Here is a 24,789-nt window from a genome sequence, read left to right on the forward strand (position 1 = left end):
GTGGGGGTGACCTGAGCAGCCTGGCAGTTCTTGATAGAGAATGAAAGAAGATTGTGGTCAGAGAGCGGGAGAGGGGAGTTTGCAAAATCATCCACTGCACAAAGCCGAGAGAAGACCAAGTCGAGGGAGTTTCCGTCTTCATGCGTTGGAGAATTAGTAAGCTGCAAAAGGCCAAATGAGGAGGTTAGAGATAAAAGGTGAGTAGCAGATGGTGAGAGGGGAAGAGCAATGGGGATGTTGAAATCACCCATGATGAGGGTAGGGATGTCACAGGAGAGAAAATGTGGAAGCCAAGTGGCAAAATGATCCAGGAACTGATGGGAGGGGCCGGGAGGACGATACACCACCGCCACTCACATGGAGAAGGGGGTGTAGAGTCTGACGGCATGGACCTCAAAAGAAGGGAAGACAAGTGAGGGTACTTGAGGGATAACCTGAAAGGTACATTTTGGTGATAGGAGCAGACCAACGCCTCCACCAGCTCTATTGTCTGATTTTGGGGTATGAGAGAAGTGAAGCCCCCCGTATGAAAGAGCAGCAGCAGCGGTAGTGTCTGACTGCTGGATCCAGGTTTCAGTAAGAGCCAGGAGGTTAAGAGAATTAGAAAGGAAAAAGTCATGAATGAAGGAGACTTTGTTACACACTGAGCGAGAATTCCAAAGTGCACAATTAAGAGAGACAGATGGCATGCAGGGAATATTAATAAGATTAGAGGGGTTTCTGAGTGTAGCAGTGGGGGGGTTTGACTTTCTATAACATGGGGGACCAGGGTTGGAAGCAATGTCTCCTGCGACTAGGAGAAGGAGGATAGAAAGAGTGAGCAGATGGTTAAGTGATTTGTGAGAGCGTCTCTGATGTTGAATGGTGGGACTGACTGGGTCTGTGCAGTTTAACAACGTGAAAAGAGCATGAGTGCTATACATAGGAGAGGAAAGAAGCGAGGGGCCAATGTGGATGGAGTGTAGAGAGTTAATGCCAGGGCGGTTGATGTGTGTGAATGCAGCGGCCAGGATTAAAATTACACAAATGCATATGGTATATATTTGTTGTACTCCAAATGTACAGGGAGTAGATGTATATAAATGTCTTACCTGTCTCCTGCCCTGTCTAACTGCCATGTTATAACTGCCAGTACTTTGATAAACTGTACTTGGATAAAGTGTGCATAAATGCCCCCTGCATAAATGCTATCCCCAAGCTATGTCTGAATATATAGGAGGATAAGACTTAGAACTTTTTTTTTTTTTTGGGCTCTCTCTCTGCTCGTTAATCAATCACACTAAATTGAGACACCAGGACCCAATAAAATGTTGTGGTCAAATAAACACATGTCCAGCACTACATGGATCATAAAGCACTTTGAAAAGTTTCTTGACCTCACAACATAAGGGGACAAGCAGAGTAAGTTGAAAAAAACTATATACCATATAGAAGCTTGCAGAGTTGAAAACACAGAGATAGCATTCAGGATTAACTGCTTGCTGACATTGAATGGAGACACAGGAGTGGATTCAGAGCAGAGATTGGAAAAGCTGGTTACCATATAGAAGCTTGCAGAGTTGAAAACACAGAGATAGCATTCAGGATTAACTGCTTGCTGACATTGAATGGAGACACAGGAGTGGATTCAGAGCAGAGATTGGAAAAGCTGGTTACCATATAGAATTTAATATATTATTATATTAATATATTTTATATATTTAATTTAATATATTTATTTAATCTTTGTTAGCCATTAAAGGTATTTTTCTTTCACAGATATAATAATAATAAATTTATAATAATAATAAATTTTAATTCTATAGCACTGACATATTCCGCAGCACTTTACATTTCAGAGGGGACTTGTACAGACAATATACATTACAGCATAACAATAATCACATAGATCATAACAGATACCAAGAGGAATGAGGGCCCTGCTCGCAAGCTTACAATCTATGAGGAAAAAAAAGGGGAGACACGAAAGGTGGGTGGTAACAGTTGCCTTGATTGTATGGACCAGCCATAATGTTAAGTGTGTAACAGTACGGATGCAGAGGGCTAATGGATGCATAAAGCATGTGGGAACATGATGCGGGGAACCTGGTTATGGTAAAAAACTTTTGGCTGTGCCACATAGGGATAGATTAGGTTAATGTATTGAGGCAGTAGGCCAGTCTGAATAAATGAGTTTTCAGGGCACGCTTAAAATTGTGGGGATTGGGGACTAATCGTATTGACCTGGGAAGTGCATTCCAAAGAATTGGCGCAGCACATGTATAGTCTTGAAGACGGGAGTGGGAGGTTCTGATTATTGAGGATGCTAACCTCAGGTCATCAGCAGAACGGAGGGCGCGGTGTTATGAATGAGTCACCGTAGGAGGCAAAAACAGAAATACTAGCTAAGTCCAGAAAACCAGAGAAGTTGGCAGCTATTGGATTGCAGACCCCTGAACCTATCAACAACAACTAGCAGTAGCCGTGGGGGGTTCCTACGGTGCCCTAGACCCCTCGATCACAGCCAGAGAACTAAATAGCCTAAAGACAGAAAGGGAAATCTAAACTGCCCCAGAGCAGACCCCAAAGCAATAGGCAGCCCTCAACATATAATGACGGTGAAGCAAGATGAAAAAACACTCACACAGATAGAAAGATAGGCAGAGCAAATGATGGGGCCCAAGCTAACTAAATAGGACAGGATAGAAAAGCTGCTGTCTGCAATCCGCCAAAACCCTATCAAAACAAGAGCCAACAGACTGATAGGGAAAAAAGCCCTGAAGACGCTAGGCTTCAAAAAGACTATATCAGTACTCAGGTATTTTCTGAAGACAGAGCAAAAAGGAATTCAGCTCACCCCAGGAGGGAATGGCAGAAATCCAGAAAAACAAGGCAAAACAAAGCCAAAACACAAATGCAAAAAGCAGAGCAGAAAACTTAGCTTTTGAGGAGCAGGAATCAGACTGGTCTGCTAGAATCCCTCAGAGAAATCACCAGCAAGGCAGAAGGGCGTCGGCTGCCTTATATCCAGTCAGTAATTCCCGTCACCCAGTCATCATCATCCAGCTCAGGTGCTTGGTAATCAGCCTCACTACCTTCCTTCACCAGAAGAGGGAGTTCATCAGACTTCAATGGTGAAGGGGAAAATTAACTCACAACAGCACGGGTAGGATGGTATACTGAAACAAGGGAGGAGATGTAGGGTGGTGCTGAGCAATGAAGAGCTTTGTGGGTGAGGGTAAAAAGTTTGTACTGGATTCTGGAGTGGATGTGTAGCCAGTGTAATGACTGGCACAAGGTAGAGGCATCGGTGTAACGATTGGCGAGGAATATGATCCTGGCAGCTGCATTCAAGACAGATTGGAGGGGGGAGAGTTTGGTAAGAGCAAGACCGATTAGAAGGGAGTTACAATAGTCGAGACGAGAATGAATAAGAGAAACAGTAAGAATTTTTGCAGAGTCAAAAGTAAGAAAAGGTAGAATTCTAGAAATGTTTTTGAGGTGCAGATAACAAGAGTGAGCCATTGATCAGATATGGGGGACAAAGGAAAGCTCGGAGTCAAGTATGACCCCAAGACAGCGGGCATGTTGCTTGGGAGTAATAGTAGAACCACACATGGAAATATCAATGTCGGGTATAGGTACATTAGTAGCGGGAGTAAACACAAGGAGTTCAGTTTTTGACAGGTTCAGTTTCAGATATAGTGAGGACATGATGTTACACTATATTACACTAATAAAGATAGGAAACTGTATTTCATCTTTATTATGTATTAAGTTGAGTAATATGGTATGTGTGAATGTGGATTCCATGTGAACGATAAAAAATGGACATACAGATGACAATACAGATGAAAAATCATAATTTTCTCCTTGATTTAGACCAGACCATTTTGAATACACTTTTGTGGAGCCAGCTTCAGTGTGAGCTGATGTTTTCCGGCTCCTGTGAGGAATGCATTATAATGGGGTAGTTGTCAGGCTCTTACCTCCTCAAGGGTCATCTCCGTCCTGTGCAGATTCCTGAAGAGCTAGAAAGAACAGACATCACTTAGATGACATGAACAATATATGCTGGGGTAGGTGAGGGTGTCCTTCCACGTATTCTGGGGGTAGGCTTGGATTATGTTTCTATATATGTTTAGTGTTGGGTCTGTGTAGATTAGGCCTCTTTCACACTTCAGTTTTTTGCATCAGTCAAAATCCGCCAAAAGGACGGATGGCGGATCCGTTTTAGTACTGATGACAACGGATGCCACCTGTCCATTTTTTTGACGGATCCGACAAATGAAGAATTTTAAAGGAATCGCAGCCTGGAAAAGGAGAGAGAGAGAGAGAGAATGATTTTTTTTGTCCGCCACCCAGAAAAAACTTCGGGTTAAATGTGTGTGTGGAGGATCCGCCAGAGAAAAAAATGTTGCAAGCTCAGTTTTGAAATCTTTGAGGATGGTGACGGACAGCAACTTTTGGCGGATCCTCAAAAAAGAACGGATGCAACGGAACGCAATCCGTTACAATCCGCCATTAATGGAAGTCAATGGGGAAAAAAAACGGATCCTCAAAAGAAAATTGAGGATCCGTTTTCTTCAAAACCTGGCGGATTGTAACTGATTGTAAAAAACTGAAGTGTGAAAGAGGCCTTAGTGATAATACCAACTAAACTGATGCATGTTTTGTGTCTGATAAATATGAGCATCTGGATTCATAGATACATCACAGTGCGTTATCTGTTACTGTCACTTACACGGTCCTCAGCGGTCCTCAGGATACGCTCCATAATGTGGAGTGGTGGAGGCTACGACACAGCAGGAGATAGTCATATTTTAGGACTTTTCATAAAGGAATCAAGTTTATACAATACATGGATGAAAGAGCCTGGAACTGACAGTATTCCTATAGCAGTCCAGCACTGCAGATGCCATCATGGTGGTCACGTCACACCATCCGTCGTCCTGTGGCTGGCGGTCCATCTTTATATGGGAGTTGGAAGATACCTGGTTTTTGGGCAGATATTAAAAATATGTTTAAACATGTGAAATATGTCAAATTCCAGAGCCACCAGCATAAACTGAAAATGTGAGACCATAACATAAGACTAGAAATGTGCTGAGTAAATATGGCACTTGGATTGTCTGATTGTCTATAGTAAATACTGTAATACAACTGTAAAATCAAAAGTTTTCACAAGCCTGCTTGATGAGGAAATGGTTAGAAAAATTGTGGCCCATCCTCTTGGTGGATTCTACTCTATCCAAATATTTATCTAATAAATCTAGCGTCACCTCTCAGAGGAGTAAAAACCTCCGTGATCATGTGGTGAAATGTCACTACCGTAACGATCCAATCTTCTTTTTGGATAATGTCTGCCCTCGTTGGGGATTTTCAACTTGCGGCAGATGCATTTCCTGCCCGAAGATTAAACGCACTGACTCCTTTTGTGATTCCACAGGACTGAAACATTTTAGCTTCATTCATCAAATGTCTTGGACCACGAAAGCAGTTGTATAGTATGCCACATGCCGCTGTTCAAAAATATACATGGGTCTCACTACTTATTAGGCTAAAAGTGGTTCTCCACTATTAGAACAATCCCTTCTCTTAAATGTTTGCCCCTCGTGAAAATAAAAACACTTATACTCACCTCCCATATCGGTACCATTCCAGCGGTGTCGACAATCACGTTTATGTGGCCCATGTGCAGCTGTTATAACACATGAACTCTGTGCCCAATCAGCGCTGACGTCAATGTTCCCGCATTTGGACGTATATGATATGTAATCAACCGCCTTGGAGTCAATGAAAACATTAATTTCGCTCCTTCCTCTGACCACCTTCATCATCTAGCTATGTATTTTTAATGTATTTTTAAGGTCTTTCCTCCTTCATATCCTCTCTTCATGCAGCCTAGTATAATATTTTTCTTTCAGTTTTTATGTTTTTTATCTGTTTTTATGCAATTCATTCATCATTCTCTTTATTTTAGTGTCTCCAATTGTTTATGCCGTTTGGCGGCCTGTAACTTTGTGTCCTTAGGTTCTGGCAGTGACTACGATGTATCGTAACATCATTCTCATCATAATTTATTGTTCCTCTGAACCATCTGATATTTGCATTTTTACCACCTATGTAGATAAAGAATTTTATAACATCTTTAGTATTTTTATTTATATATTACAATGTTGCTTTACTGCGTCCTGTTTGTTTTTTACACCAGCACCATTTATTCTGGTTTCAATTTATGTGAGACTCCTATACTCAGGCCGGTTTCACATTTGCGCTTCAGGGCGCAGCGATGGCCTGCGCACGGCCGCCGCTAAGCCCCGCCCCTGCCGTGCCTCCGCCTGTAGCTCCGCCTCCGGGCGCATGACGCTGCATGCGTCATGCGTTCCCTATCTTTATCACTGAGGACGCAGGCCGTGCGCAGTATGCGTTTGGCGGCGCCTGCGTCCTTTTGACGGTGCGCCGAGCGCAACCAAATTGCAACAGGTTGCGTTTGGTGCTGGTCGGCGCACCGTCAAAAGGACGCAGGCGCCGCCAAACGCATACTGCGCACGGTCTGCATCCTCAGTGATAAAGATAGGGGACACATGACGCATGCAGCGTCATGCGCCCAGAGGTGGAGCTACCGGCGGAGGCACGGCAGGGGGCAGGGCTTAGCAGCGGCCGTGCGCAGGCCGTTGCTGCGCCCTGAAGCGCAAATGTGAAACCGGCCTTATACTCACTTAGGGCTCATACTCACTTGCGAGAGACTCGCACAATTCTCGTGCGAGTCTCTCGCATAAAAACCGGGCACTGCCGCCAGCACTCGGACATGTATTTCTATGCAGCCGCACGCTCCGGTCCCAGCGCCAGCGGCAGTGCCAGGTTTTCATGCGATAGACTCACATGAGAATCGTGCGAGTCTCTCGCAAGTGAGTATGAGCCCTTATACTTATACTCATTTATTTTCATACATGTGATACTTAGTCTTTCCTTCCCCCTCTTCTCTTTAACCCCTTCCCACTCTTTTCCATCCTCCTTACTCCCCCCTTATTTCCATACACATTTTACATTGTGGACTCACTCATATACATATATTTTCTCTTATCTAATGTCATGAACTCATGCCACTTTCAGGGGTTTAAACATTGATCTGTGGTCACTTATTCACACATTCACTCATGCTTGTTTGTGTGTATAAAAATCATGTACAGTTGTGGCCAAAAGTATTGACACCCCTGTAATTTTGCCAGTTAATACTCAGTTTCTTCCTGAAAATGATTGCAAACACAAATTCTTTGGTATTATTATCCTCATTTAATTTGTCTTAAATGAAAAAACACAAAAAGAATTGTCCTAAAGCCAAATTGGATATAATTCCTCACCAAACATAAAAAGAGGGTGGACAAAAATATTGGCACTGTTCGAAAAATCATGTGATGCTTCTCTAATTTGTGTAATTAACAGCACCTGTAACTTACCTGTGGCACCTAACAGGTGTTGGCAATAACTAAATCACACTTGCAGCCAGTTCACATGGATTTAAGTTGACTCAACCTCTGTGCTGTGTCCTTGTGTGTACCACATTGAGCATGGAGAAAAGAAAGAAGACCAAAGAACTGTCTGAGGACTTGAGAAACCAAATTGTGAGGAAGCATGAGCAATCTCAAGGCTACAAGTCCATCTCCAAAGACCTGAATGTTCCTGTGTCTACCGTGCACAGTGTTATCAAGAAGTTTAAAGCCCATGGCACTGTGGCTAACCTCCCTAGATGTGGACGGAAAAGAAAAATTGACAAGAGATTTCAACGCAAGATTGTTCAGCTGTTGGATAAAGAACCTTGACTAACATCCAAATAAGTTCAAGCTGCCCTGCAGTCCGAGGGTACAACAGTGTCAACCCGTAGTATTCGTTGGCGGCGTCTGAATGAAAAGGGACTGTATGGTAGGAGACCCAGGAAGACCCCACTTCTTACCCCGAGACATAAAAAAAGCCAGGCTGGAGTTTGCCAAAACTTACCTGAAAAAGCCTAAAACGTTTTGGAAGAATGTTCTCTGGTCAGATGAGACAAAAGTAGAGCTTTTTGGGCAAAGGCATCAACATAGAGTTTACAGGAGAAAAAAGAGGCATTCAAAGAAAAAAACACGGTCCCTACAGTCAAACATGGCGGAGTTTCCCTAATGTTTTGGGGTTGCTTTGCTGCCTCTGGAACTGGACTGCTTGACTGTGTGCATGGCATTATGAAGTCTGAAGACTACCAACAAATTTTGCAGCATAATGTAGGGCCCAGTGTGAGAAAGCTGGGTCTCCCTCAGAGGTCATGGCTCTTCCAGCAGGACAATGACCCAAAACACAATTCAAAAAGCACTAGAAAATGGTTTGAGAGAAAGCACTGGAGACTTCTAAGGTGGCCAGCAATAAGTCCAGACCTGAATGCCATTGAACACCTGTGGAGAGAACTAAAAATGGCAGTTTGGAGAAGGCACCTTTCTAATATCAGGGACCTGGAGCAGTTTGCCAAAGAAGAATGGTCTAAAATTCCAGCAGAGCATTGTAAGAAACTCATTGATGCTTACCGGAAGCAGTTGGTAGCAGTTATTTTGGCTAAAGGTTGTGCAACCAAGTATTAGGCTGAGGGTGCCAATACTTTTGTCTGGCCCATTTTTGGAGTTTTGTGTGAAATGAACAATGTTTTGCTTCTTGCTTCTTTCTCTTTTGTGTTTTTTGGCCACAACTGTAAGTGTGTGTGTGTCACTGACATCTATATAATTATGTATTCTATGTATATCTATTGATTCTATTCTAACCTGTCTGTGTGATTTTACTATACGCGGCAGATGAATTGCCGGCTTTTCATTTAAGACAAATTAAATGAAGATAATAATACCAAAGAATTTGTGTTTGCAATCATTTTCAGGAAGAAACTGAGTATTATCTGACAAAATTGCAGGGGTGTCAATACTTTTGGCCACAACTGTATAGTATTTTTCACTCTTCACCTTTCATCACACGCTTTTATAAATTACACATTTTTTATTATATTCAATGCATTATTTATATTTTATTTTTTGTTGTTTTTCCACATTTATTAGATATTATTATTAATATGTATATTATTTATGGCAATATTAATATCCTTATGTCATAATATCACATAACGTGGTCTCTCCACTGTGCTGTATAGTTAATATAATGCTCCTTTGCACAATCTTGTAGCCTTTTTTTAGTATTACGCTCCCACTATGCAGATTGTTGATTTCTCTCAACTATGAATACTAGGCTACTTTTGCAGATCCGCCCCGGCAGCACGCATGCGCATCTCGTGCTCGGCCGCCTCTCCTCATCCTGTATCTTGTGTGCCCTTTGGCGTCGCAACCCAGTTTGTGACATTGTCGGACACGTGACACGGGTCACGTCAAGCTGTCAGATTTCCCCAGTTCACACATGAGTCACCACACACGAGTCACCACACACCATGTCCCTCTCCTATTGGCTAATGCTGCATTTAAGGCTGTGTGCACACGGTGCGGTTTCTGCTGCGTTTCCGCAGCGGTTTTGGCCCTGCGGAAACGCAGCAGTTCCGCTGACCAAGTACAGTACAATGAAACCCTATGGGGTTTCAAAAACGCTGTGCTGACGGTGCGTTTTTTTCCGCGCGGTTTTGCTGCGGTTTACAAACCGCAGCATGTCAATTGTTTGTGCGGTTTCCGTAGCGGTTTCATACCTCTACCATAGTAGAGGTGTGAAACCGCAGGGCAAAACCGCAGACCAAACCGCAGGAAAACCGCAGGTCACTTTACCTGCGGTTTTACCTGCGTTTCCGCGTGGAAAAAAACGCAGCGGAATCCGCAACGTGTGCACATATCCTTATACTCCTTCTTACTGTGATGGCACCAACCCCCTGATGAAGACATTGCCGAAACACGTGTCGGAGTGGGTGCAGCGCAAGGAAGCTCCTGCTGTAAACCAAGTATGTACTAAACTCATTTTTTTACCCATCCATCCTAAGTGTACGCTGAATATTTCACTGTGCTATATATGGGAAAATATTTACCTTTTACCCCCAACCTTGTATACTAGACCATTATCTAGTCACTATACCCCTATATATTCTGATTGCATCAATATTATATGTGTATTTTTAGACATATTTCCTTATATCCATATTTCTGATGATGGTTACATCCAATATACTATATTTGTGATTTGGTACTAAGCAGCGAGTCTCCTTTACACTTTTATATACATTATTTCACTATATATTTGTGATGTGCGCCCTCTTCCTGTTTTTTTTTGTATGTCCACTACACCTTTCTACTTGATCAATAAAGTTAATCTTTTATTATGACTCGCTATATTGAATTAATTATCATTTTTTTGTGTCCCTTACATCAATTTTGTTATTGATGAGTTTACTGGCTCTAATGTCAGTTATACACATTACTTACCTATACAGCTTTTTGTGTGTATACACTAGGGTGACCGCAAAAAATCGATGTTGGAATTTTGTCCGTCTGGACCCCACAAAACGATTCCCCTTTCCAGATATTGAGATAGCCAAAATTTGAGCTCGATCAAACGACGTTAACCCGTGCCGCTCATCGCTCAAAGTTTGAAAAAAATCCAAATTGAGGTATTTTAAGATTTAGGTATTTTGCATAGTCTGTTAGACTATAAAGAATGTGACAACAACATTGCAGAAATAGCCCTGACCAAATTTTCGAACCATTTGTGGTATTTGAATGCAGAGTTGGTGGGATTATCGTTTTTTGATCCCACCATTACAGACAATGAAAAGTTGTTAATGGCTAATAAATTGCTCAGTAGCACAGATGAACCATCAGAGCACGCTAGGGTTGTAAATCCAAAAGTTAGGAAAGAAAAATTAAAAGAGGTAGGAAGTAACCGACTTTAACGACCTTCTGACAAAAGATGAAGAACAAAAGCAATATGTCCTGCAAGTTGTAAGCAAATGCCGAGCATTATATTCTGACGTTTCAAAAACTACTTTAACAAAAGCTCTAGAATAGATTAGATAACTATGTAAAATTATCAACTCATGTAGGTTAGCGTGCTCTGATGGTTCATCTGTGCTACTGAGCAATTTATTAGCCATTAACAACTTTTCATTGTCTGTAATGGTGGGATCAAAAAACGATAATCCCACCAACTCTGCATTCAAATACCACAAATGGTTCAAAAATTTGGTCAGGGCTATTTCTGCAATGTTGTTGTCACATTCTTTATAGTCTAACAGACTATGCAAAATACCTAAATCTTAAAATACCTCAATTTGGATTTTTTTAAACTTTGAGCGACGAGCGGCACGGGTTAACGTCGTTTGATCGAGCTCAAATTTTGGCTCTCTCAATATCTGGAAAGGGGAATCGTTTTGTGGGGTCCAGACGAACAAGATTCTGACATTTTTTCCCCCCATATGAGATCCGGTCACCCTAGTATACACATATAGAGTTTTCTGCTCCCTTGTGCCTTTTCTTTCTATGACCAGTGTTGACCTATTTTTCCATCACATTTCGGCCTCCATTTAATGTATATGCTGGGACATATAAGCTACACAGATACCTCTGACAGATGATGCACACTGGCATCTGTCTTCATAGGAGTCCATTGCAAAAATAGTATACAATTAAGATATTTTATTTTTTAAGTTTACAAATAGTAATTTTATTGGGTGGAAAAGAGCTTTGTCAGAAGCAGAAGCATCCTTTTAGCATAAACACATAAAACTGCATACATTAACAAGTGTCTATATATGATGTGAACATTGTCTTACTGGTCGCAGAGAAACATCAAACATGAGGTGTGTAGCTGCTATGGAAGGAACCTGTCTGCAGACAGACAGCATTACCGTGCACGAGAGGAGTTATTTGTAGGTAAATACTAGATTGAACCTGTGCTGCAATCTAATTGGAAGAGCGGCTGCAGGGAGAAAATAAAGTCACACTCTCCCTGCAGCCGCTTGCTCCAGTCATCGGCGCTCGGGCAGTGAACAGTCAGTGATCTGCACACACTGTACTCACACTCTATAATCACACCCACCGCTCCGACATCCATAGAGCAGGATGTCAGTGATAGAGAAGGGGAGAGATTACAGCTCCCAGTGTAGTGATTGCTGACTGTTCACTGCCCTGGTGCTGCCCCAAGGTCAGGCTGCAGGGAGAATACAACTTCATTTTCCCCACTTCCCATTAGATGCCACACATTGTATAAAACAGCATTTATCTGGAGGTTTATTTATTTTTGTGCTCTGGGAACTGTATACGGGGTACAAAGAAAGATACTTGCCACACGATGACCAGTAAAGATGGTGTAATCCAGGAAATCCAGCAAAAATGGAAAAAGGGGAAATGGGGGAGGGAACAAATGGGAAGGAAAGGAGAAAAAAGTACAAAACAAGGTGTCTTTGAGACTACAAACTCTCCTGATGCTCCTTGTAGACAAGTCGCTGCCGTCACTCTCTCCCAACTGTCACCTGAGATTCAAATGATAACCAGTAACTGCCACTCACTGCAGTCACATGACCTCCTCACTGCAGCCAGCACATTTCTTACATGTGAAACCTACAAGTAAAGATTTAGTCATTCCAAAAAAAGATCCAAAAATAAAATAATTCAATTTATTTCAATATTAAAAGACAAAACATACAAATGGAATAAAAAACAGGATGTCTCAAAAAGAGAGACGTCACCACACAAATAATGCAAAAAGAGGACTATATAGAATACACAAATAGCAAAATAAATATCCCAAGCACTGCTAACAAGGGTCATAAGTATGTCCAGATATTCAAAATATATAAAGTGCCCAGTGCTTAGAGTAAACAATTAGATCCCATAGTCAAATTCAGAAAGACTTTTGATGCAAATAAAGCGTTAATATGCCATAATATTCATCAAAGATGTTAATTAAATGACGTCTATAGCATCAATAATACCAGGTAAAAAGAAATCCACCATAAACGATATAAAGAATCATCAAATGCTGGTAGTATCAGAAAAGAGCCCGTAGTATAATAGTTAATGAAAGCCTTATAACAACCAGTGTGAAGGGATATAAATTAATGGTATATACTGGGCAAAGTTTGCCTGGCAATATATGGTGTTTCAAGTGTTCATTTCTGTTAATGTTGATGATTGTGGCTAACAGACAATGAAAACCCAAAAGTCATTCTAATTTACTGAGATAATAATTGGCAAAAAACACCTGCAAAGGCTTCCTTAGCTTCTAAAAAGGACCCTTAGTCTCAGTCTTAGACTGTTGCTCAGTTGTCCAAGCAATAGAGTAGCTACGGGGGGGGGAGTAGAGGGTTCGGTCTCCCCGGGCTTCGTGCTCTGAGTGCGCCCCGCACTTTGGGCGGGCCCGGGCGGGCCCACCCCACCCAGAGCTGCGCTATTGTAACTGTATCGGCATGCACAGCACCCCGATACAGTTACATTCTGCTGCAGTGCAGGGAGAATCGATCTCCCTGCACTGTCGCCCGGCTGCTATAGGGCCCATGAGCAGGTGGAGAGATCTGGTGCCAGCAGTGCGCCCCCCATCATCGCAAGTTCAGCTGTATCGGCTAGATGCCAATACAGCTGACTGCATTGATGAGAGAAGGAGTGTTACACTCCCTCTACCCTCATCCCCTCTCAGCATCTGACATCACAGACACAGTGACACCTGCGGTCCGGAGATGAGCGGGCACTTAGAGCACTGGAGAAACCAGGAGGAAGAGAGGTGAGTATTGGATTCATTTTTTTTATGGGGCTGCAATATGCTATAGAGTCTGCCTATGGGGGTGCATTAAATTAGGGGCTGCATTATATTAGAGTCTGCCAATGGGGTTGCATTATATTAGTGTCTACCTCTGGGGGTGCATTATATTAAGGGCTTCAGTATACAATAGAGGCTGCCTATGGGGGTGCATTATATTAAAGGCTGCATTATACTATATAGGCTGCCTATGGGGGTGCATTATACTATATGGAGGCCTATAGGGGTGCATTATATTAAAGTCTGCATTATACTATAGAGGCTGCCTATGGGGTGCATTATACTATATGGAGGCCTATGGGGCTGTATTATATTAAGGGCTGCATTACACTATAGAATCTGCCTATGGGGGTGCATTATATTAAGGGCTGCATTATAATAGAGTCTGCCTATGAGGTTGCATTATATTAAGGGCTGCATTATACTATAGAGGCTGCCTATGGGGGTGCATTATACTATATAGAGTCTGCCTATGGGGAGTGCATTATGCTTTATGGAGGTCTATTGGGACTGCATTATTCTATATTAAGGACTATATTGAGAACTAGCTGAAGAGCCTGGCATTGCCTGGGCATAGTAACCAACTGTGGTTAGTTATAGCAAATTATAATGATTATATTGCACATAAAAACCGTGCATCTAATCCTATCCTGTGTGATACTGTCTGCTGAGCCGTGTATCTAATACTATTCTGTGTGATACTGTGTGCTGAGCTGCGTATCTAATCCTATCCTGTGTAATACTGTCTGCTGAGCCGTGTATCTATTCCTATCCTGTGTGATACTGACTGCTGAGCTGTGTATCTAATCCTATCCTGTGTGATACTGCCTGCTGAGCCATGTGTCTAATCCTCTCCTGTGTGTGATACTGACTGCTGAGCCGTGTATCTAATCCTATCCTTTGTGATATTGGGCTCCCCCTGCAGTCTGTGTCAGAGGGTGGTCTGTGTTGGCACGGTACTAAATTGTGTTATTTCCAGCTTTACAGATGGACGATACAGCTCTGGAACAGCGTGGTGGGTTTTGAGTGGCGACATTTGTGTTTCAACTTTTATGTGGCAAGGTTAGTGTATGTGTGGTGAAATGTGTGCTGAGGGTGGTATATGTGTTGAAGTACGTGGTAGTGTGTGGCGCATTTTGTGTGTGTGTTCATATCCCCGTTTGTGGTGAGTATCCCATGTCAGGACCCCACCTTAACAACTGTACGGTATATACTCTTTGGCGCCATTGCTCTCATTCTTTAAGTCCCCCTTGTTCACATCTGGCAGCTGTCAATTTGCCTCCAACACTTTTCCTTTCACTTTTTTCCCATTATGTAGATAGGGGCAAAATTGTTTGGTGAATTGAAATGCGCGGAGTTAAAATTTCGCCTCACAACATAGCCTATGACGCTCTCGGGGTCCAGACGTGTGACTGTGCAAAATTTTGTGGCTGTAGCTACGACGGTGCAGATGCCAATACATACACTTTTTCCCCATTATGTACCTAGGGGCAAAATTGTTTGGTGAATTGGAATGCGCGGGGTTAAAATTTTACCTCACAGCATAGCCTATGACGCTCTTGGGGTCCAGACGTGTGACTGTGCAAAATTTTGTGGCTGTAGCTGCGACGGTGTGGATCCCAATCCCGGACTTACATACATAGATACATACACACCCACATTGAGCTTTATATGTTAGATTGTCTGGTGCATTATTCTATATGGAGGCTATCTAGGGGGCCATCATACAGTGTGAAGATTACAGTGTTGGAGCTATCAAATAGTTTGGGGGATACTATGGGGTCAGTATATATACAGTGAGGGGGCATTATACTGTGTACAAGTGAGCATCACACTATGTATAGGGGAGCTGTGAGACTCGGGATATTATTAAATGTAAAGTGGGCACTTATTGTTATAGCGGAACTCAGGTTACTGTGACTGTCAAAGGGACAAACAGAGGGCATTATAACTTTCTAGGGGACAAAATGTGGACACTTTTTTCTGGGGCACTTTGTCAGGGCATTACTATATTCTAGAGGTTTGTATTACCAGCTAGAGGTCACACAGTAGGCGCAGTAATAGGAACACATATGGCAGCAGCGGCTCAGCATTGGGGTATCAGCAGGATAAGGAGTTTGTGCAGGTTGAGAATAGTCCCATTGGTGACAGTGCTGAAAATATGAAAATGTGTTTGTTGTAATCTCTGCAGCCAAGTCCTGGCTGGAAGAAGTTGTCATGTCGATCTGGGCCAGATGGAAAAGATGGGAAAAGTGAACGATTCCATCAGAAATGAAAGTAAATTTTTCATTTCATTTGGAAATCAAGGTCCCAGAGGCTGGAGGAAGAGTGGAGAGGCACACAATCCAAGCTGCTTGAGGTCTAGCGTGAAGTTTCCACAATCAGTCATGGTTTGGGGAGCCATGTAATCTGCTGGAGTAGGTCCACTGTGTTTTATCAAGACAAAAGTCAGTGCAGCCCTCTACCAGGAAAATTTAGAACACTTCATGCTTAACTCTGCCGACAAGCTTTTTGGAGATGGAACTTTCATTCTCCAGCAGAACATGGCACCTTTTCCACACTGCTAAAAATACCAATACCTGGTTTAAAAACAACAGTATCACTGTGCTTGATTGGCCATCAAACTCACCTGACCTTAACCCCACACAGAATCTATCGGGTATTGTCAAGAGGAAGATAGAAGACACCAGACCCAACAATGCAGACGAGCTGAAGGCTGCTATCAAAGCAACCTGGGCTTCCATAACACCTCAGCAGTGCCACAGGCTGATCGCCTCCATGTCACGTCGCAATGATGCAGTAATGGATGCCAAAGGAGCCCCAACAAAGTATTAAGTGCATTTACTGAACATATATTTCAGAAGGCCAACATTTGGTATTGTAATATAATTTTTCAAGCTGGTGTTATAGAGTATTCTAATTTACTGAGATGATGACTTTTGGGTATTCATTGGCTGCAAGCCATAATCATCAACATAAGGGCCGTGATGACACTTGCGTGTGTGATGTGAGACACTTGCATGAATCTCTCACATCAACACCCGCCGCTGCCACCGGCACTCGGGACCGGAGTGTGCGGCTGCATAGAAACACGTCAGGTGTTGATGCGAGAGACTCGTGCAAGTTTCTCGAATCACACACGCAAATGTGACGCTGGCCTAACAGTATTAAACACTCAAAATAGATCACTCTGTAATGACTCTCTCTCTCTATATTTATATGGCGCTGCCCGGGCATAGTAACTAACTGTGGTTAGTTATAGCAAATTATAATTATCCTCCATCCCATAGTCCCGTGCCCATATACCCATCATACATATCCTCCATCCCATAGTCGAGTGCTCATATACCTATCACACATCCTCCATCCCATAGTCCCATGCCCATATACCCATCATACATATTCTCCATCCCATAGTCCCATGCCCATATACCCATCATACATATTCGCCATCCCATAGTCGAGTGCCCATATACCCATCATACATATCCTCCATCCCATAGTCGAGTGCCCATATACCCATCACACATCCTCCATCCCATAGTCCCATGCCCATATACCCATCATACATATTCTCCATCCCATAGTCCCATGCCCATATACCCATCATACATATTCGCCATCCCATAGTCGAGTGTCCATATACCCATCATACATATCCTCCATCCCATAGTCGAGTGCCCATATACCCATCACACATCCTCCATCCCATAGTCCCATGCCCATATACCCATCATACATATCCTCTATCCCATAGTCGAGTGCCCATATACCCATCATACATATTCTCCATCCCATAGTCCCATGCCTATATACCCATCATACATATTCTCCATCCCATAGTCCCGTGCCCATATACCCATCATACATATTCGCCATCCCATAGTCCCATGCCCATATACCCATCATACATATTCGCCATCCCATAGTCGAGTGCCCATATACCCATCACACATCCTTCATCTCATAGTCCCATGCCCATATACCCATCATACATATCCTCCATCCCATAGCCCGTGCCCATATACCCATCATACATATCCTCCATCCCATAGTCCCGTGCCCATATACCCATCATACATATCCGCCATCCCATAGTCCCGTGCCCATATACTCATCATACATATCCGCCATCTCATAGTCCCGTGCCCATATACCCGTCATACATATCCTCCATCCCATAGTCCAATGCCCATATACCCGTCATACATGTCCTCCATCCCATAGTCCCGTGCCCATATACCCATCACACATCCTCCATCCCATAGTCAACCATTATGACATCATAATGAGCGGCGGCAGGGCTTGCAACCTATGATGACATCAGCGTCGCCATGGCAACCATTGTGACATCATAATGAGGGGCGGGGCTTGATACGCACACACTGCTTCCCCAGTATGCAAATAGGGGCATTATGACATCATAATGAGGGGTGGGGCTTGACGTGCACACACTTTTTCCCCAGTATGTAGACAGGGGCAAAATTGTTTGGTGAATTGGAACGCGCGGGGTTGAAATTTCGCCTCACAACATAGCTTAGGACGCTCTCGGGGTCCAGACGTGCGACTGTGCCAAATTTTGTGGCTGTAGCTGCGACGGTGTGGATGCCTATCCCGGACATACACACACACACACACATACATACATACATACACACATACATACACACTTTGAGTTTTATATATTAGATAAACAGTGGGTACGAAAAGTATTCAGACCCCTTTAAATTTTTCACTCTGTTTCATTGCAGCCATTTGGTAAATTCAAATTTCTCATTGATGTACACTCTTCCCCCCATCTTGATAGAAAAAAACAGAAATGTAGAAATTTTTGCAAATTTATCAAAAAAGAAAAATTGAAATATCACATGATTATAAGTATTCAGAGCCATTGCTCAGTATGGAGTCGAAGCACCCTTTTGAGCTAATACAGCCATGAGTCTTCTTGGAATTGATGCAACAAGTTTTTCACACCTGGATTTGGGGATCCTCTGCCATTCTTCCTTGCAGATCCTCTCCTGTTCCGTCAGGTTGGATGGTGAACGTTGGTGGACAGCCATTTTCAGGTCTCTCCAGAGATGCTCAAATGGGTTTAGGTCAGGGCTCTGGCTCGGCCAGTCAAGAATGGTCACAGAGTTGTTCTTAAGCTACTCCTTTGTTATTTTAGCTGTGTGCTTTAGGGTCATTGTCTTGTTGGAAGGTGAACCTTCGGCCAAGTCTGAGGTCCAGAGTACTCTGGAAGAACTTTTTATCCAGGATATCTCTGTACTTGGCCGCATTAATGTTTCCTTCAATTGCAACCAGTCCTGTCCATGCAGCTTAAAAGCACCCCCATAGCATGATGCTGCCACCACCACGTTTCACTGATGGGATTGTATTGGGCTGGTGATGAGAAGTGCCTGGTTTTCTTCACATAAAGCTTAGAATTATCACTAATAAGTTCTATCTTTGTCTCATCAAACCAGAGAATCTTATTTCTCATAGTCTGGGAGTCCTTCATGTTTTTTTTAGCAATCTCTATGCAGACTTACATATGTCTTGCACTAAGGAGAAGCTTCCATCGGGCCACTCTGCAATAAATGTCCGACTGGTGGAGGTGATAGTTGACTTTGTGGAACTTTCTCCCATCTCCCTACTGCATCTCTGGAGCTCAGCCACAGTGATCTTGGGCTTCTTCTTTACCTTTCTCACCAAAGCTCTTCTCCCATGATTGCTCAGTTTGGCTGGAGGGCCAGGTCTAGGAAGACTTCTGGGGGTCCCAAACTTCTTCCATTTAAGGATTATGGAGGCCACTGTGCTCTTATGAACCCTGAGTACCACAGAAATTCTTTTGTAACCTTGGCCAGATCTGTGCCTTGCCACAATTCTGTCTCTGAGCTCCTTGGCCAGTTCCTTTGACCTCATGATTCTCATTTGGTCTGACATGCGCTGTGAGGTCATATATAGACAGGAGTGTGCCTTTTCAAATCAAGTCCTATCAGTTTAATTAAACACAGATGGACTCCAATGAAGGAGTAGAACCATCTCAAGGAGGATCACAAGGAAATGGGCAGCATATGACTTAAATATGAGTGTCTGAGCAAAGGGTCTGAATACTTATGACCAAGTGATATTTCAATTTTTAATAAAGTTGCAAAAATTTCTTCATTTCTGGTTTATTTCAGTCAAGATGGCGTGCAGTGTACATTAATGAGAAAAAATAATGAATTTTTTTAATTTACCAAATGGCTGCAATGAAACAAAGAGTGAAAAATTTAAAGGGGTCTGAATACTTTCAGCACCCACTGTGTATATATTACACATATACAGTATATACAGTACAGACCAAAAGTTTGTACACACCTTCTCAAAGAGTTTTCTTTATTTTCATGACTATGAAAATTGTAAATTCACTCTGAAGGCATCAAAAATATGAATTAACACATGTGGAATTATATAATCAACAAAAAAGTGTGAAACAACTGAAAATACAGTATGTCTTATATTCTAGGTTCTTCAAGGTAGCCACCTTTTGCTTTGATTACTGCTTTGCACACTCTTGGCATTGTCTTGATGAGTTTCAAGAGGTAGTCACCGGAAATGGTTTTCACTTCACAGGTGTGCCCTGTCAGGTTTAATAAGTGGGATTTCTTGCCTTATAAATGGGGTTGGGACCATCAGTTGTGTTGTGCAGAAGTCTGGTGGATACACAGCTGATAGTCCTACTGAATAGACTGTTAGCTGCTTTTTTCTTGCCATAATACAAATTCTAAGTAAAGAAAAACGAGTGTCCATCATTACTTTAAGAAATGAAGGTCAGTCAGTCCGAAAAATTGGAAAAACTTTGAAAGTGTCCCCAAGTGCATTGGCAAAAACCATCAAGCGCTACAAAGAAACTGACTCACATGAGGACCGCTCCAGGAAAGGAAGACCAAGAGTCACCTCTGCTGCGGAGGATAAGTTCATCCTAGTCACCAGCCTCAGAAATCGCAGGTTAACAGCAGCTCAGATTAGAGACCAGGTCAATGCCACACAGAGTTCTAGCAGCAGATACATCTCTACAACAACTGTTAAGATGAGACTTTGTGCAGCAGGCCTTCAAGGTATAATGGCTGCTAGGAAACCACTGCTAAGGACAGGCAACAAGCAGAAGAGACTTGTTTGTGCTAAAGAACACAAGGAATGCTTGGAGGATGAAAAGGGACCCCCATGCCAGATAGAATAGATTAAATCACAATTCCTGCTGCAGGTCAGAAAAGGGAGATGCCTTATAAATTCTGGCCAGCAGAGGGGGTTGGTGAGTCAGCTAGAAGTCAGCTGAGGGGGTTGTCATGGAAATGGGAGCAGCTGTGAGGAGAAATGACAAGGCAGTTAAAAAAACGTGAGGTAAAAAGATCTTTCTGGAAGGTCCAGTCAGTTCAGGAGGGAGCTGATCTGAGAGTTGAAGACGGGCAGCTCTGTGAAGAGGGAAAGGACACGAGCAGAGACGGAGAGGCTCTGGGGAAGCTATAACTGCATATAGCGGACCCCAGAGCGAAGTGCTAATTGGGAGAAAAGGGACATCAGAGTCCTTAGTGCTCAGGAGCTGTATGTTCTGATCGCCGAATCTGAAAGTACAGGGAATGGTAAATTCCGGTGCGACATTGAATACCTGAGGGCACGACAGCAGATAAGGAGCCCAGGGCCGACATTGAAAATGACGGTACCCGTGGAATAGGCTCATGCTGACAGCCGTACAGGTTAGTGAAATCATCACGCAATTGAGGGTCGCAGCATAGTTATAAACAGCGGAAACCCACACACAAAGCGCAGAAGGAAGGTCCTAAATCCCCACCTGGCAAGGTGGATGTCCTGAATGCCTCCAGGTGAGCCAGACTCATTCCATCACCTGCATGTGGTACTCTGGATTACAACCACTTTCAAGTAAAAGGTAAAGAAACTGCACCTCTCTGTGTCTTTCTCTCATTTTTCTGCACCCCAACATTCACAGCCATTTTGACTATTAATTTAACATCTTTGCCCTGAGACTATTGCTCTACCTGTGGAGAGCTATTTTCACCTCAGCTGCGACACACCAACAGTCTCAGGGCAACAACACGGCAGCGCTGGTCACCTCTGACCAGAATACCACAGGAGGCGTCACGTATTTAACCATCTATAAACTTTATTTTCATTTTTACCACATAAATACCACATAACTTTCCTCTATTTTATTACTGGATGCCTCTGGGCCACGGACCAGGTCGCCGCTGCCGTGACACCATCCTCATTGAAGTCGACGGGTCCGGTACCGAGTACCCCCAGGCCCCACGGGGCGCTCCATTGACATCCTGGAAAAGTGTGTTTATATGGGCGAAACCACTTTCCAGTCTATCTCCGAGCGCCTTCAGGTCATTCTGGAAGACTGAGCTCAAGTGAACAAACCCAGGCATGAGACCGGTCCAAGGCCTTCTGCCACTGGCAGGAATACCCCCAAAAAACAGTGGCAGAGGCCTGGGACAGGGAAACAGCTGAAGGACCAGCTGCCTGTTTTCCTGCCTGTGATGCCTGCCCACTTGCTACATCACTGGTGGATGGCTGGCTGTTCGATGAGGGGCCGCTCCACAGGACGATCCAGGTTCGAGGGTGCTGCTCCAGGTTCTGTGTGGAAAAGAAATAAAAAACATTACTAAAAAAAAATAACAATTGTTAAAGCGCCAACATATCCTGTGGACTAGAAAAAATCAGATTAGGGAATACAACACAAAAATACTTACATTCACTGAGCAAGGACAGGCCTCAGGAAAGACAGCATCCTGTGGTACTTGTATTTCCTGATCCTTGCAGCAGCACCACTGCGAACTTGGATCTCCTGTCTCAGGTCCTTATTTAAGCGATCCTTCATCAAACGCCAACGGTTTCTGACTTTGTTCACTGTGAAGGGGAAAAAAAAAGAAATTGTTAAACTTTAGGCCTTGGTAACACAACCGTGTGTGATGCGAGAAACTCGCAGGAGTTTGTCGCATCACACACGGTTGTGTGATCCCGGCCTTACAGGTTCACTGCCGCGTGAGACCACATTGCAATACATGCGATAATCCTTTCGGACTTGTGGCGTGGCATTGTCCCAGTCATCCATCAGCGACTGGGCCACTTCATTCTACTGCTGCCGAATCACCACAGCATCCGAGTGCTGCTGCTCCCGGATGTCCCACAACGGAACGCCCTCTTTCACCAACGTTATGAGGAGGTCATTGTTGTGGAATTCTTCATTCCGTTGTGGAACCTAGAAATGAAAGAAAGACATTAATGTTGTAAAGATAAAACACTTAAAACAAAAACAGTCAACAAGAACAAAAAACAGTCGAGAGTACCAAAAACAGTCAAGAATAACTAAAAAAAGTCAAGAATACTTACACGCCGTCTTGCCACCGGAACTTGGGCCTGAGTCTGCTGCTCCTACTCGTCTGCACTTGAAGTGTTCTGTAAAGAAAAAACATGATTTTGATACATTCGTAAATAGTGACAGTGAATACTTACCAATCAGTAGCAAATGTACTCACTTCAGTCTCCTGTCCACTGTGTGAGGTCTGCTCTGCACTGGAGGACATGGCTATAGCTGCAAGAGAGACAGAAATGATTACAGACTGCAGGGAGAAAAACAGACATATAGCTTGTATACTCACATTTTGTAAATTTCTGAGTCTTCACACAATCCGATTGCTTGAAATCTCTTCCAGAGGCTTGAGAGTACTGGACTTCCAGTGCCCACACCCTATTTTTATATATCTTTGTTTGGGGGGTGACTTTAACCAGTTCCTGGACATGCTTACTCAGAAAAACGCATGCGTATGCAAAGGCAAGCGCACGCAAGTCCTTGCTTACCTATGCATTCCCATAGACTGTAATGCGTTGTTTTGATGCACTCCATCTGCAGGCGTCCGCATTCGTATTGCCGTGGAAATTTGACGCTTCAAAAAAATGCAACATGGTGCGTTAGCTGCACCTCGCCGCAACCCGCGAAACTACGCATGTCCTTGCGTACACCATGTTAAAGATATATACACTGGACACATGCGGATGTGTGCGGATGAAACGTTGCATTCACAGTCGCAAATGTGAAAGCAGCCTAAGAATTGGTATCTTAATTGCCTTAGTTCCTATTTTGTAAAAATCATTTATTTTTTTTTAAATTAAAATGTAGCTCGCTCAGTCAGTATTCAGCAGCGCTGATTTATTAGCCTCAGTACAGAAGTATTTAATGCATGACACCCTTTGGAGCACTTATATCCTCTTGAAAAGGGGTCTCAAACTCGACTGGGTATATGGGCCGCCTATATTCTTTGAAGGACAAAGTGACATTTTTACGCCGGCAGCACTTTATTTCAGCAGAATGTGTGCCATTGCCCTTGGACGCACATTCAGTTGAAATGTATTGCTGCACAAAAATTCTCTGCATAGTAATACCAATGCAAGCAGCCGGCCAATCAGAAGCCAGCAGCTGACATCTGCATGCTGGTGCATGACAGCAGAGGTGTATTTAGGTTTTCTGGCACCAGGGGCAAGAACTCAGTTCGGCGCCCCCCATCCCCATATGGGATGTGTACACTTAGTCACGTGCTGACGAGCTGCTCTTCCTAATTCAATGTTCAGTGAAAAGCAAGAGGCAAAAGAGAAGCTTGTTGTCAAGTGACTGTAAGGCCGAGGTCACACTTGCGAGAAACTCGAACGAGTCTTGCGTCTCAATACCCGGCACTCAGAACGGAGCGCTCAGTTGCATAGAAATACATGCAACCGCACACTCCGGTCCCTAATGCTGGTGGTAGTACTGGGTATTGAGACACGAGACTCATGCGAACTTCTCGCAAGTGTGACCCCAGCCTTAGTATGAAAATCACATGAGTTACGCGGCCATGTGATGACTGTTGGAATCTGCAGAGCTGAATTCTGACAGTGAGAATATTACATGCTGTTAAGATTGGCATGCTACATGGCTTCATTTTATAATTAAAGGGCTCGTCCAGGTTGGAGATGAAGGTCTTCAGTCTCTATAGGCAATTGCAGATTCTGAATTGTCACAGCGCATGCACTGATGAC

The sequence above is a fragment of the Dendrobates tinctorius genome, unplaced genomic scaffold (genome assembly GCF_039654945.1).
Source record: "Dendrobates tinctorius isolate UK_male_01 unplaced genomic scaffold, ASM3965494v1 ptg000035l, whole genome shotgun sequence".
Taxonomy (NCBI): Eukaryota; Metazoa; Chordata; class Amphibia; order Anura; family Dendrobatidae; genus Dendrobates; species Dendrobates tinctorius.